General features: G+C 36.5%; 1 protein-coding gene across 1 annotated transcript in view; it reads left to right on the top strand.

The window, feature by feature from the left end:
- The first annotated feature begins 2,802 nt into the window (after positions 1-2,802).
- Positions 2,803-15,519, top strand: part of CTNNA2 (catenin alpha 2) — a 1,198,185-nt gene continuing 1,185,468 nt past the window's right edge. The window contains exon 1 of the mRNA XM_055378924.2: positions 2,803-2,976. The gene's annotated coding sequence lies outside the window, so the exon portion shown is untranslated. The remainder of the gene's footprint in view (positions 2,977-15,519) is intronic.

Genomic DNA, 15,519 nt, shown 5'->3' with positions numbered 1-15,519 from the left:
AGCCCATCTAGCAGTTTAGGACATAAGTCAAGAACCAGTTCTGAACAGGACAATGTCCCATTGCCATGCAAATTCATACACACATCCACACTCACCCAGATGAGGACAATGTAGACAGCCAATTCACCTAATGTGTACATCTGTGGGATGTGGGAGGAAACCAGAGTAGTAGGTAAAACCCACTCAGACATGGGGAGAATGTGCAAACTCCACAAACAATGGTTCCAGCTGAGAGTTAGTTTTATTTCTCAACAAAGGAAAACAACATTGAACAAAACACTACTCAAGGACTTACTATGCTATGTTGTAACTGACTTGAATGGTAATTTTTTCAAGTGATTGCCAAATGTGTTCAAGTGTGAGGATCCTTTTAGGATCAAAACAAAAATCTTACAGATCTGCAGATTCTGCTAGTTTCAAGTGATTGAGAAATTACATTATAACAAATAGCCACTATAAATTCAGATATGTTTTTGAAAAATTTTATTACATTAAATACATTTCAATGTGTTATGAGCAGTCATTAGACATTTATAAATAAAGATTGGTGCCAATTTGGAAATGAGAACTTTAAAAAAAAACTCAGCAACCCTCAGGAACATATGGTCAACAGGTGAGTAATCACTCATTTGTAATATAATCTCACTGTACAGATGAAGAGACTGGAGTTAAAAAAAATACTGAGTGATTTTCCTAAAGTCAGAAATCTAGAGCATTACTGGGAGAACCAGCATTCCTGGGAGAACCAGTGTGAATTTAGTTCAGTAGACAAGGATATCAGTTTAAGACTCTATCTCACTCAAGGATCAAATTACTTCTTTTTTTGTCTTTAAATATCATTATTTGGCATGTATTATATATATGTATTATATATATAAAATATTTTTCAAATACATGTCTTAAAATATATATTAAATGTATACATTATATTGTATGCTAGATATAGTGAATATTATATTTTGAATTTTGTATATATGTATACAAACTGTACAATCCAAACTATCACAACTGTTTTTCAGTGAACAACATCTAGATACTCTGGTAGCCAAATGGCTTCATGAGTAAAACCTCAAACTTTGGAATGATTATTTCCTTTACCCAACAGTATAAGGGAGTTTTGAAAACTCTCTTAGCTTCCTCCAAGGAGGCAGTCTCACACTGTCAGAGTGTTTAAATATATTTCGTCTTTATTTTTCTAGCTACTTAACAACATTAAATTAGTTTGCAAGAAGTATAAGAAAGCCATAAAGATATTAATAATATGTCCCTTTATCACTGCCCCAAAGAAGTGAATGCGTAGCTGAGAAGGCAAAAGTGCCTCCCATTGATTGAGACACAAGTTTTACATCAGTCTCTAAGTGCCTAACGTGTATCCAGCCAATAATCCACACTTTAGTCACTTACTTTGGAGAATCCTTCATGCCTCAACCACTAGACATATCTTCAGTGAAACTTCACAGTTAAAATATCTCCAGCCTCTGCTTGAAGGAAAGAAATGCCACAGATGAAAGTAGTATGTTTTTTCATAGCGTTTCCTGCAAAGCATCTACACATTGGTGAAATATAACCATGGTGCAAAATTCACTTCTGTAATAAAAATAATTATCTAAATATTATAGTTAAGAGAGATTTTTTCTCCCTTTAAAATAAAGGTCAATACATTGCTTCAATATTATTAGCTCCACTTTCCTATTTGGAACAAATTTTGGAAAAGCACACATCATCATGGTCATTTACTTCAGCCATTTGGTGAGTTGCATTAATCTTTGCACCTTCTTTTGAAAGATAAGCCACATTTAATGGTCTTGCTAAATAATATAGAGCTTTCAAACATCTGAAGGGCAGCATGGTAAGGCTCCACTAGATTGAACTGGGCATTCACATCCCATTTATAAAGATTCCTAATGCATTCTTCATTATCATTCTAGTCACTCATTGAGTTCCATTATAACTTTTATTGATTCTATTTTCAGCAGGACTCTGGGGATGAGACGAAGAAGTAATTAAGTAGTTTTTCAAAGGATAACCACTGTCACCTAAAATCATTAAGGGAGAATAAAAATGCCTACCATCCTCTGCCATATCAAAATTAATTTGTAATAATTAAAAAGTTATCTTCCTGAAACATTAAAATTTGGAAAATTTGGAGAAACTGGAACCATATTGCTAACTTAAACTGAGCACTTTGGGAATGCCTGTATAGTCATGATTTGGTGTGCATTCACATCTGTCTTGGATATCAGCTATGTTTTAGGAATAGCTGCACTGATGAAAATGTTTTCTTTAACAATTAATGTCTTATATAAATACTATGTACACTTTGAGCATATTCCTGGACATTACTTAGTAGAAAATTGATGTTAGCTTTAAAGCATTCAAATAAGTTCAGCTAAGAGACTGAAAAGGAATAGCTCTGCCTAAAAGAAATGGCAAGGTAGGCAGTATCATTTTTAAATAAAAAATTTAAATATGCCCCCTGGCTCTGGTACTTTAATTCAAGGAATTGTCATTGATATAAATGTGACAATGAAATGTGTAAACAGGAGCCATGAAAATTTACAAGCTGTTAAAAATGTGTGCCAACAGATAAGTGAATCCTCTGTAGTAGTACATGGAGGATCTATCTGACACAGAAGCAAACCTGCTCAAATCAAGTCACACATGATCATTTAGAAAATTAAGTATGGTTGGCTCTCTATAAGTGGTAGGTTCAGATATTTCCTTCCATAGGTGTGGCCAGCCAGTACTTTGCAGGACAAACAGTATATATATATTTTTTTTTTCAGAAAAGGAGGCTGGGTCATTTAATCCAAACAAGACTGAAGACAAGCTTAGTATTCTGCCAACCTACTCCTGCTTTAATCCCAAGAATGCTATAACTGAAATAATTCATCAGATTATTGGTGCAGTGATTAACAAAATTGTGTTCCTTGGAGATGTATGAGAGGCCATAGAGACAAAGACAGAGAAATAGAGGTAAGTAGAATAGATATGATCCCTACATCACCATTCAAACCAAAATAGTTACCCTAATAATGAGCTTCTGTACAAGATACTAAAGACTTCTGGTGCTAAAAGCAAGTTTTAAAATATAGATTTATTATCATATAGATAAGGCCCCTCAGTTCTGATGGAAAGAAGTTGCACAAGGGTCTGTCAAGTTACTAGAAATAGGATCAGGAAGAGAACCTAATCCTAGGTTATAGACATGACCGAAAGGATTCATGAATATGTGTCACTCTCCATGGTGCTGATACTCTTCATTTGCAAGATTGTTTTTAACTCCTAGGATATGGTGATTCCCTCCCAATTTCTCCCATTTTTCAGTTTCTTTTTTTATTTGTATGTTTTACCCTGTGAGTAATTTACCATATTATATTGTCATAAAACAAACTGAACTCTGATGTATAATTCACAATATATGTAATTATTTGTCAATTGTATTACATTTCTAGTACTTGCAATCTACATCTAACACACCCTCTCTCACACACAGTCACACATTTTATGCTTTCATAATTCACTCATGCTTCTTTCATTTTGTGCCAATAATATAATAATTTAAATAGTAAATTAATGGCACAAAATGTTGGAAAACATTTGGACACTTCCTCCTAAGAGACCACTAAAAATGGCCTAAAATATCTTATGGAAATAACCCTGCTCTGGAATCCTACTCAAAACATAAAGTCTCAAAATATTATCATGGTAACTTTGGATCTCTCTTTCCAGTGTGGATTCACATTAACCAAACTCAGATGAAAAATAAATTTTTTGGAGGTTAAATGATTGAGTCTACATGGCCAGCCATTATTTCTCATAAGAGAAACCTAATCATAATCAGGTTGCCATTTTATTAAATAAGTAGAAACAAAATTGTCTTGAAGGCAGACTTAAAGTTTTTGTTTTCTATAAAACATTACTGCAAATTAGACACTCCATAGAGGCAGACCTGTGAATATATGCTCATATCTTTCTTGTTACACTATAATATTGGAAGTTTTTATCTTTATATAAATCTTGACTACCAGACAGTGCAGGGGCAAAGACTGTGTTATGTCCATCTCCTTACCAGTAGACTTAACACAGTGCCTCAATGGTAGAGTGTACAGAACAGATGTCATTGAATGAGTTAATGATAGAAAAGTCAATTTGAAAGATAGAACAGTAAAAAATAAAGGGGGTGTCTGAGTGAGGGCAGAAGACTAAGTGACTTAAAAATGACTATGCTCATCATGCATTACAAGGCATAATTAAGTATTCTTGAATCTAAGGCAAAAATTATTCTTCAATCTTATATCCTCCATATGCATAGTCAAAATCGAGAACACAGGGATGTTGGCATAGTTTGGGATGTGTGCTAAATAGCATATTTATACTCCTACACATCTGTTCTTCACTCTATGACATTGGAGCTTTGGGTTGGGTGGGGCAATTGGAGGAAAGGAGAAAAGTAAGGTCATCGCAGTTATGCCTGAGCTCCCTGTCTGTGGGGTTGCCATGGGCTGGCTGCATCCCATGGCCAAAGGTCTCGGTTCCTGTCAGGCCACCCTCTCTCCACAGACTTTACTGAAAGCTGCTGGCAAACACAATCCTTATTTCTACTTAGGGTTAATGTCAACCTTCCCTCTCCAGTTTGTGGGTACTCCACTCTCCCTTGTTGTCGTCTATTACCTACACTTACCTTTGCAAACATATTTTTAAATGCTCTTCAAAAAACCTGGTTTGCATAGAACGAGGTTCCTGCCAGGACCTTGACCCACTTGGGGCAATCAAAGAAATAGTCATATAAATATTCTTGCATGCAAGGAATGTCATTACAACTCTGTCCATTTCCTTAGTATGGCCCATAAGATACACAAGATTTTGGAGATCACTTAGCCATATACAATGTTTCATACACTTAGATACTGTGACCTATTTTCTCACTACTGAACTTTGAAATTTGGAGAAGTGAGAAAAACTAGGCATGAATTATAGATTTTTTTAGGGATAATATCCAGGACATTACTTTAAAATATGACAAGTTAGACCTAGAAATATCTTACAAAGGTTGAGAGTATCCAGGTAAGAATCTTAATAAAGATTCTTAAAGCCATTTGATTTATATTTTTATTTGCATGAATTAAATGCACAGATATTAAATACAATTCCAAATCTACTAAAGTTTTTTTGTGGTTGTGTTTTAAGTATTTAAAATTACATCTTTAAATTAGTTTAAATTATAAAATTATAATTTAAATTATTTAATAATTTAATAATTTAAACTATTGAATTACAAAATTACATCTTTACATTATTTTAAATTACTTTAAAATATGACAAGTTAGACCTAGAAATATCTTAGAAACTGTCTTTTGCTCATTAAAGACTCCTACAATGCTAAAAGTGTTGAGATTCTACATCTAGTCCTTTGATTTTTTCATAAACTTTTGTATATTTGGCAGTTAATGCTGAATCCTTTAATAAAGATTCTTAAAGCCATTTAATTTATATTTTTATTTGCACGAATTCAATGCACAAATATTAAATACAATTCCAAATCTATTAAAGTTATTTTGTGGTTGTGTTTTAAGTATTTAAAATTATATCTCATTTGGTGCTGTATTAAAATAGAATGGAATTGTATGTTATTTCTTTTGAGAAAGCTTTGAATTTCTCTAATCTCTCCAAGACAAATTGACATCAGCTTGTAGATTCTGTTGCATTTTGTGTGTATTTTATAACATGGACCCACTATTATCCCAAATTCTTGCATATGTTTTAGAAAAGATTTTTTTCCTACTCTTGGAACGATTGAAATCTGGAGAGTAAAATGGCACTTGGTTAGAATGCTGAAATTGTTAAACCTGCAATCTCAGCACCAAAGTTCTGCCCAGAACAGAACAATTTCATGTTTTATTTGTTTTTACCCTTGTGGAAAGAAGAAAACAAAAACAATTCAAGTATATGTGTTAGACTACAAATAGAGTGAAAACAGGACATTTCAAAGGGTTAAATAATTAGAATTCGGCCGGGCATGGTGGCTCACGCCTGTAATCCCAGCACTTTGGGAGGCCGAGGCGGGCAGATCACGAGGTCAGGAGATCGAGACCATCCTGGCTAACATGGTGAAAGCCCGTCTCTACTAAAATACAAAAAAAATTATCCCGGCGCGGTGGCGGGCGCCTGTAGTCCCAGCTACTCGGGAGGCTGAGGCAGGAGAATGGCGTGAACCCGGGAGGCGGAGCTTGCAGTGAGCCGAGGTTGCACCACTGCACTCCAGCCTGGGTGACAGAGGGAGACTCCATCTCAAAAAAAAAAAGAAAGAAAATTAGAATTCATTGTGTTCAGGGAAATATTTTGGAATAACAAGTTTATTAAAATTTGGTGAGGAATAGAAGAGCTACCATGAAATTTTCCCTTTCCAAAGTCCACAGCAAACATGCATTCATAAAACATTTATTTTAATTATTACACTTATGAGGCCTACAGTTCACAGTGTTGTGTGCCCTGTTACATTTTTCTAATAGAAAAAAATGAAATATTGATTTTCAAACATGAAAGGTAAATGATTATAAATATAAGTGGGTCATTTGGGGGGGAAATAAAATGTTAATTCCATTCTATTATGTTGAACTTTATGAGCATTTGAACCACATATCTTATGAAACCAGAGCAAGCCCAGTTATAAGGCTCATATGAGAAACATATATGTTGTCAGTTAGCCTCATGGGAGATATCAAAGCTCTTTTTCTACCTACCTTAGTTACAGAAAATCCATGAGTATTTCCCTAAGGAGGGAAAAAAAGAGACAGTGTAGTAGGTTGACTAAGTTTAAGAATATCATATTGTTCATTGGGTTAATGAAGGGAGAATTGACAATGTTAAAGTAAAAAATCATAAGCCCACTTGCTCACTCTCCCTCACTCTCTACCTTCCCCTACCTCTCCTTTTACTCTCAACTAGCATTTCATCCCAGGAGATAGTACCCTGACTTAAAAGGGTCTGAAGCATAGGACCAAGCTAGTTCCCTCTAGCCACTGCTGGCAAATAGACAGTTCCTGGCATCAGCACCCTTCCCTCACATTATAGTCACAAAATAAGATGCAGCTGCAGGATCTGTGCTGGAAATACCCAGAGCAAACCTTAAGCTCAGGTAACCTGCACTTAGTCGATGTAGTTAAGCCTTCCATAGAATTAAGCATCTCAGGAGGAATTAGTTTTAATGTTTAGAACCAAAGCCTCAATAGAAGATACAGTGCTACTTTGCCCTGTAATAGAAACTTCCTTATAGATTCTCAGAGCTTTTGGATGTGATCATTTCTTGTGTTTTCACATGATTTAACTATTCTTATATCACCTAATAAAACACTAAAACAGTATCATTTTATTTCTTATGAGTCATGAAGTCTTCTCTTTTTACCTAATGAGTGAATTTTGAAGAAAAGAAATATAATTCCCTGATGTTGCTCTATAAGATCAACACCAAACATGACTAGAGTGAGTAAGCATGAATGTCTTGTGCTCTCTCCTGGGCAGTAGTTTGCCAGATAGTGGTTGTCTGTGGGCATTAGTGAGATTTTTCATTAGAAACACTTGGAAGCTATATAACAAAATTCTTCCACTCACTTATTTTTTCATCACAATAGCATTGTTAATGATGTGGTTTTCTAGTTCACCCTAGCACGAGCCCATCAAAAGGCCATTATTTTCTCTGTACTTAACAAGGTGAAGAGTTGGTGCCCTCTCAAGTTCAAAAAGGAAAAATAAAAGTTTATTGTATATTTGCCATGCTTTACAGTGAAAACTTCCTAGGGAGAATGAATTTTGGTTATAACCTTACCCATTTTGTTTTCCATCTCACACCATGCAACAAATATAAAAATGTTTAGGCTCCCATCCTGCTGAACCAATTTCTTTATTGCATTTTTGCTCCGAAAAAGATTAATAATCATGTTTTCAAAGTGATGCTGCCCACTGTGAAACTTATTCCCCTGCCATTTCTAAAAAATGCATGCCACAGAAAAGCTTCTGCTTGGATTACAGCTAATTCAAATATAACTATCCTGACACTCCAATTCTTCCCCATGAAAAAAAGAAATGGATAAAACGATTGGGCTTTTATGCACACTTAAATGCATTAACAGTACTAGTAAAACCTGACAGAATTTAAAATATAATTACATATGAAGTACATTCAAGATGAAAACTTCTCACACTGATTCTATTCTAAGCAACATAGAGAAGCAACTAACTAATGAATTTGAAGAACAAAATCATATACCTCAGAAGACTCTTCAAGGTGTTACGTTCAACATCTAAGACAAACAACTGCATTGCAAATAAAAATAACTTGCTACTGTGAACTTCTACTCATAGTTCTAGGAACAGAAAATAATCTAGTTTACTTTTAACATTATTACGAACATACAGACAAATTGTATTTTTAGGAAAAAATAGTTTCAAATAGAGGAATATGCAAGTATTGTAAGTGAAAAGGATTTCTTTTTATTCAAAGAGAGAAACATCAGGATATATCCATTTTCTTCCACATGTCCTGAGGGATAAGTTTTCCTTGCCTGAGAAATGAGATAGCTACAATCAACTTGGATAAAGAATATATAATTTTAAATTCCTTTAGAATTACTCAGTTTTACTGGTAGGAACATTTTAGGAATGAGACATCAAAAACATGGTAAGATTTGTTTTAAAATCAGCAATCAGAATGGCAAAGCCAGAGCTCCATATGCTCTCTCTCCGGCAGCTCTGATTACAAAGAGAGAGCCATAAGCCCTTGAACACAATCAAGAAGAAAATTTACTGATTGTTTAATATCTTTAGCATTGGTCCTTTTGATCACTCCTCTTTGACATGTCACTTCTGGCCCTTGATTTTTCTTCACCTACTCAGTTCAACTTCTCCTTCTTGGTTCTTTGCAAATAATTTTTTTTCTGTTCATTCAACTCTTACATTGTAGCATCCTTTATTATTAGCCTTTTTAAACAACAGTCTAAAATTATACAACTTATATATTTTCCTATTTGATTATTGCTTTTCTTCTTCTAATAGAATGTCATCTTCCCAGGGTAGGGACTTAGTCTCTTTTTCTACTGTTGTATCCTGTGTACCTAGGACATTGCCTAGTGTCTTCTTTTGTCATCTTTCCAGGTAGTAATACACTGATGACCTCAGAATCTGTATCTTCTTTTTAATTCTCTCTCTAAAATTCTAGACCATATATCTAGCATCTTGTTGAATATCTCTACCTGGTAACCTTATATTTATTGTTTTTTAAATTAAAATATATTTGACAATGATTGTACATATTTAAAGTGCATAATTTCATAATTTGATATACATATACATCATGAAATAATCACCTCAGTCTAACTATATGTGCTTTAAACTTAATATGTCCAAAGTGAATTTATTGTGTTCTATGTTCACACCCTCTTTCAACTCAAAATCTCCCCTTTTTTGAATATCCCTTTTGGTTCCAACATCAATTTGATCACTTAGTCCAGAAACTGGAAGTTATTCTAAGCTCTTTTTATATATTTCTCCTACAATCAGTTGGTTGCTAAGTTGTTTTTATTCTATTATCTAAATATCTAAAAATGTTCTCACTCTCTATTCACATTGCCACAATAGGCCAATTTCTCACCCGAATTATTACTTCCTAAATAAGCTTTCAGCCTTCATTCCATCCTTTATCCACAATGCTGCCAGAATGATTTTTCCCATTCTCTACTCTCCTTACGTCTGGGCTTGGCCAGCACAACACCAGACTTTTAATGGAAAAGGATTCAGATTTCTCTCTTCCTCACCCACATGATCACCCCCTTAGACTTAGACTCCTCAACACTACATACACCAGGAACATTAAAAACTGCACTGTTTATGTTTCCCTTCATGCCCTTCTTTGCCCCATGGCCCATTAAGTATTTTTTTTTCTTTTTCTTTTCGAGACAGGGTCTTGCTATGTCACCCAGGCTGGAGTGCAGTGGTGCTATCTCTACTCACTGCAACATCTGCCTCCAGGGTTCAAGCAATTCTCCTGTCTCAGCCTCCCAAGTAGCTGGGATTACAGGCATATGCCACCACGCCCAGCTAATTTTTGTATTTTTAGTAGAGACGAGATTTCACTATGTTGGCCAGGCTGGTCTCGAACGCCTGACCTCAAGTGATCCGCCTGCCTCAGCCTCCCAAAGTTCTGGGATTATAGGCGTGAGCCACGGTTCCTGGCCATGGCCCAGTAATTTTTATCTACAATGGCAGAGTGAGCAAAAATGACTTTGAAATATCTTCTAAATTATCTTCAGAGTTACTTTGTGAAACTTGTCTGTATCATTTAAGACACAAGAAATGTGCTTGTTCTAAACTCCAATTTTGAAAAATAAATGAATGATCAATTCTTTTTACTGATAAGTAGGCATTTTAAAATCTTCTTTGCTCTTCACTTGGATACTTCAGAAGAGAGGTTCCCTGGCAGTGTATGAGTGCTTATGTTATGATGCTGCAGAATCCCAGCTTTGACCTGGCTGGTATCAGACGTTTGAGTGCATAGCATGAGGATTTTCATAGAGTTTACATTGATACCATGTTTGGGAGTCCTTGAAGAAGCAGGAACCAGGTGGCTTCAGTCCCCACCTCATATAAATGTCTCTATTATAATCAACACCAATCCCCATTCATTACTCATTTAACCAAGAGCTGGGCAGGCACCCAGGCCATATCTGAATGATTTAGCTGGGCCATCACACCTATCTAAAAAGGAGAGCAAAGGTACCAGAAAAAGTATGGCTGTCCATCAATGGTCACAAGTTAACATGTGACCCTAAGGAGACCAAAAACACAGATGTGAAATAAAAATTTACCTTGAAAAGAACATAAAGTCAAATCAGCAATATAAAGGTAAAATTGATGAAGAAAAAGAATAAAAACATGAAAATGAGAGAATAAATTGTCACTTCAGAAGATAATTTGTAAAGATCTAGCTTAAGAACTAACAATACTAGGTAGAGCAAAGTCAGTAGCCAATGTAGAATAGCAAACTTTTTTAATTAAAGAGAAAATTTTGAGGTGATGAGAATGAGAGATTCATACAGGCAAATGTACAGTGTCTGAATTGTATGTTAAATTTATTAATTTCAGTGATAAAGAATTTTACCGATATGAAAGGGAAAAGTTAAAAATAAGAACAAATTTAGATTGTTCTCAAACTTTTCTGTAATGAAAATAAATGTCAGAAAACTGGATAAATTACCTACAGAGATATAAAAGATAAGACTTATGATTGATGAATTCTGTATTCTGTCAACTTGTTATTTTTATGTAAAGACAACAGAAAAATATTATCAGATATGTAAGGGCTCAAAAAGCATACCACTCTCAAACATTTGCTGGGGAAATAAAAAACACAGACATGCTCCTCTTCAAGATAATTTATCTAGAGATTCAAAGAAAGAGTGTTCTAGGCGCTGCCTTCCCAGGAAGAATTACGGAATGACATCCTCCAGGAACAGCTGATCTGGTTTGGTCCACATGGTCAGTCCTTTTTGGAGAACTAAGTTACAAATGATGTAAATCCCTAAGGCCCTGATTCCTTAAGTGACTATCTTTTGGCACAATATTTTTCTACCTAGATTCAGAGAAGCAGCCAGAGTATATGACACAAAAAAGCAACCTATAAGCTATGTCAGTACAGGAAATGTGTCTGTTTTGTTCATTGCAGTGTCTATAGTACCTAGCACAGTACCTGCTGCAGATAGGTAATTATTAAATATGTGTGGTTGAATGATTTAAAGGCAAGGAGGGGAACAGAGATGTACCTTCTAGCAGCAAGTTCTATTTAGTAGAACTCAATAAACGTATTGGTTGCTATTCTGTGCCAGGTGCTGACTCTAGTGTTGAAAAGCCAATGAATACAGACAGAAATACAGATAGAGTACATGCTGCCCTGTGTTGTTATTTTGTCTATGGTTGGAAAGTTCACTGTATTGGAACATTTTGAGTGGAAGCTGGGATGTGTCCTTTTAATGCCAGTCTCCCCAGTTGGGAAGAGTCATCCAGGTATCACATCATTTTAAAGTGATTATGTGGTGAAACTCGCTAGACTATCAATGCTTACCAGCCCTTGCTGGGTAGATAACTTCTCTATTCTATTAACTGGTCATATAGAGTTAGGTTTGAGGACAGGAGGAAAACTGTGCTAACATAAAGGTATAATACATTCTGCTGTTGGCTGGGCGCAGTGGCTCATGCCTGTAATCCCACCATTTTGGGAGGCTGAGGCAGGAGGATCACCTGAGGTCAGGAGATTGAAACCAGCTTGGCCAACATGGTGAAACCCTGTCTCTAAAATACAAAAATTAGCCAGGTGTGATGATGTACACCTGTAATCTCAGCTACTCGGGAGGCTGAGGCAGGAGAATAGCTTGAACCCAGGAGGTGGAGGCTGCAGTGAGCCAAGATCACACCACTGCACTTGACAGAGTGAGACTGTCTCAAAAAAAAAAAAAAAAAAAAAAAAAGTCCTGCTCTTGATGTAGCTGAGATGTTGTGTTTAGGCCTTAGGACACTTTGGTGAGTTGACATATATTGTGATGGCTTCTGTTTAAAATTCATATATGGTGTTTAACTTCTGCTGGGAGGGCAGCCACCTAGAACATTCTTTCTTTGGATATAATCTTAAGTGAGCAGGACCATTCACCTTTCTTCTTGGCTCAACAATGTTGTAGAAAAATAATGTGAAAACTACCTGATACCTTGGAAGCAAAGATTTCAATAATACTTCAAGAAAGTGATTATGTGGAAAATAAAGCCTGAAGTTCTCAACAGATCATTCTGAGATCTCGAGAGTAGAAGGGGTGCCATTACCAGAATCATCAGCATTAATGTAGCTTGTGCTCATAGATCCATATGTTCTCAATAGTCAAGCACTCTAGCGCCACTTATTAAGAGGCAATTCTCTTGTCCTCCAAATAACTTCACTATAGAATGGTAGAAATGGAAACATTCTTTCATTGCCTTATGTAAAGATAGATAGAACTTGGAAAAATAATGTTATCATAAGACAGCATGGCCAGGCTTAAAGAAAGTTGTTTTTTTTTTTTTTATACTCTAAGTTCTAGGGTACATTGTGCACAATATGCAGGTTGGTTACATATGTATACATGTGCCATGTTGGTGTGCTGCACTCATTAACTCGTCATTTAACATTAGGTATATCTCCTAATGCTATCCCCCCACTCCCATCACCCCATGACAAGCCCCGATGTGTGATGTTCCCCACCCCATGTCCAAGTATTCCAAGTGTTCAATTCCCACCTATGAGTGAGAACATGCAGTGTTTGGTTTTTTGTCCTTGTGGTAGTTTGCTCAGAATGATGGTTTCCAGCTTCATCGATCTCCCTACAAAGGACGTGAACTCATCCTTCTTTGTGGCTGCATAGTATTCCATTGTGTATATATGCCACATTTTCTTAATCCAGTCTATCATTGTTGGACATTTGGGTTGGTTCCAAGTCTTTGCTATTGTGAATAGTGCCACAATCAACATACTTGGGCATGTATCTTTATAGCAGCATGATTTATAATCCTTTGGGTATATACCCAGTAATGGGATGGCTGGGTCAAATGATATTTCTAGTTCTAGATCCCTGAGGAATCACCACACTGTCTTCCACAATGGTTGAACTAGTTTACAGTCCCACCAACAGTGTAAAAGTGTTCCTATTTCTCCACATCCTCTCCAGCACCTGTTGTTTCCTGACTTTTTAATGATCGCCATTCTAACTGGTGTGAGATGGTATCTCATTGTGGTTTTGGTTTGCATTTCTTTGATGGCCGGTGATGATGAGCATTTTTTCATGTGTCTGTTGGCTGCATAAATGTCTTCTTCTGAGAAGTGTCTGTTCATTTCCTTTGCCCACTTTTTGATGAAGTTGTTTTTTTTTTCTTGCAAGTTTGTTTAAGTTCTTTGTAGATTCTGGATAATAGCCCTTTGTCAGATGAGTAGATTGCAAAAATTTTCTCCCATTCTGTAGGTTGCGTGTTCACTCTGATGGTAGTTTCTTTTGCTGTGCAGAGGCTCTTTAGTTGAATTAGATCCCATCTGTCAATTTTGGCTTTTGTTGCCATTGCTTTTGGTGTTTTAGACATGAAGACCTTGCCCATGCCTATGTCCTGAATGGTAATGCCTAGGTTTTCTTCTAGGGTTTTTATAGTTTTAGGTCTAACATGTAAGTCTTTAATCCATCTTGAATTAATTTTTGTATAAGGTGTAAGGAAGGGATCCAGTTTCAGCTTTCTACATAGGGCTAGCCAGTTTTCCCAGTACCATTTATTAAATAGGGAATCCTTTCCCCATTTCTTGTTTTTGTCAGGTTCATCAAAGATCAGATGGTTGTAGATGTGTGATATTATTTTTCAGGGCTCTGTTCTGTTCCATTGATCTATATTTCTGTTTTGGTACCAGTACCATGCTGTTTTGGTTACTTAGCCTTGTAGTATAGTTTGAAGTCAGGTAGCCTGATGCCTCCAGCTTTGTTCTTTTGGCTTAGGATTGTCTTGGCAATGCAGGCTCTTTTTTGTTCCGTATGAAATTTAAAGTATTTTTTTCCAATTCTGTGAAGAAAGTCATTGGTAGCTTGATGGGGATGGCATTGAATCTATAAATTACCTTGGGCAGTATGGCCATTTTCACAACATTGATTCTTTCTATCCATGAGCATGGAATGTTCTTCTATTTGTTTGTGTCTTCTTTTATTTCATTGAGCAGTGGTTTGTAGTTCTCCTTGAAGAGGTCCTTCACATCCCTTGTAAGTTGGATTCCTAGGTATTTTATTCTCTTTGAAGCAATTGTGAATGGGAGTTCACTCATGATTGGCTCTCTGTTTGTTTGTTATTTGTGTATAAGAATGCTTGTGATTTTTGCACATTGATTTTGTATCCTGAGACTTTGCTGAAGTTGCTTATCAGCTGAAGGAGATTTTGGGCTGAGATGATGGGGGTTTTCTAAATATACAATCATGGCCAAATAGGAATAGCTCCAGTCTACAGCTCCCAGCATGAGTGACGTGAAAAACAGGTGATTTCTGCGTTTCCAACCAAGGTACTGGGTTCATCTCACTGGGGCTTGTCAGACAGTGGGTGCAGGACAGTGGGTGCAGCCCACTGAGCATTAGCCGAAGCAGGGCGAGGCATCGCCTCACCCGGGAAGAGCAAGGGGTCAGGGAATTCCCTTTCCTAGCCAAGGGTAGCTGTGACAGATAGCACCTGGAAAATCGGGTCACTCCCACCCTAATACTGCGCTTTTCCAATGGTCTTAGCACACCAGGAGATTATATCCTGCACATGGCTTGGAGGGTCCCATGCCCATGGAGACTCGCTCTTTGCTAGCACAGCAGTCTGAGATCGAACTGCAAGGTGGCAGCAAGGCTGGGGGAGGGGTCCCCGCCATTGCTGAGGTTTGAGTAGGTAAACAAAGTAGCCTGGAAGCTCAAACTGGGTGGAGCACACCAGAGCTCAAGGAGG

The sequence above is a fragment of the Gorilla gorilla genome, chromosome 12 (genome assembly GCF_029281585.2).
Source record: "Gorilla gorilla gorilla isolate KB3781 chromosome 12, NHGRI_mGorGor1-v2.1_pri, whole genome shotgun sequence".
Lineage (NCBI taxonomy): Eukaryota > Metazoa > Chordata > Mammalia > Primates > Hominidae > Gorilla > Gorilla gorilla.
This window is presented reverse-complemented; position numbering and strand designations above follow the sequence as displayed.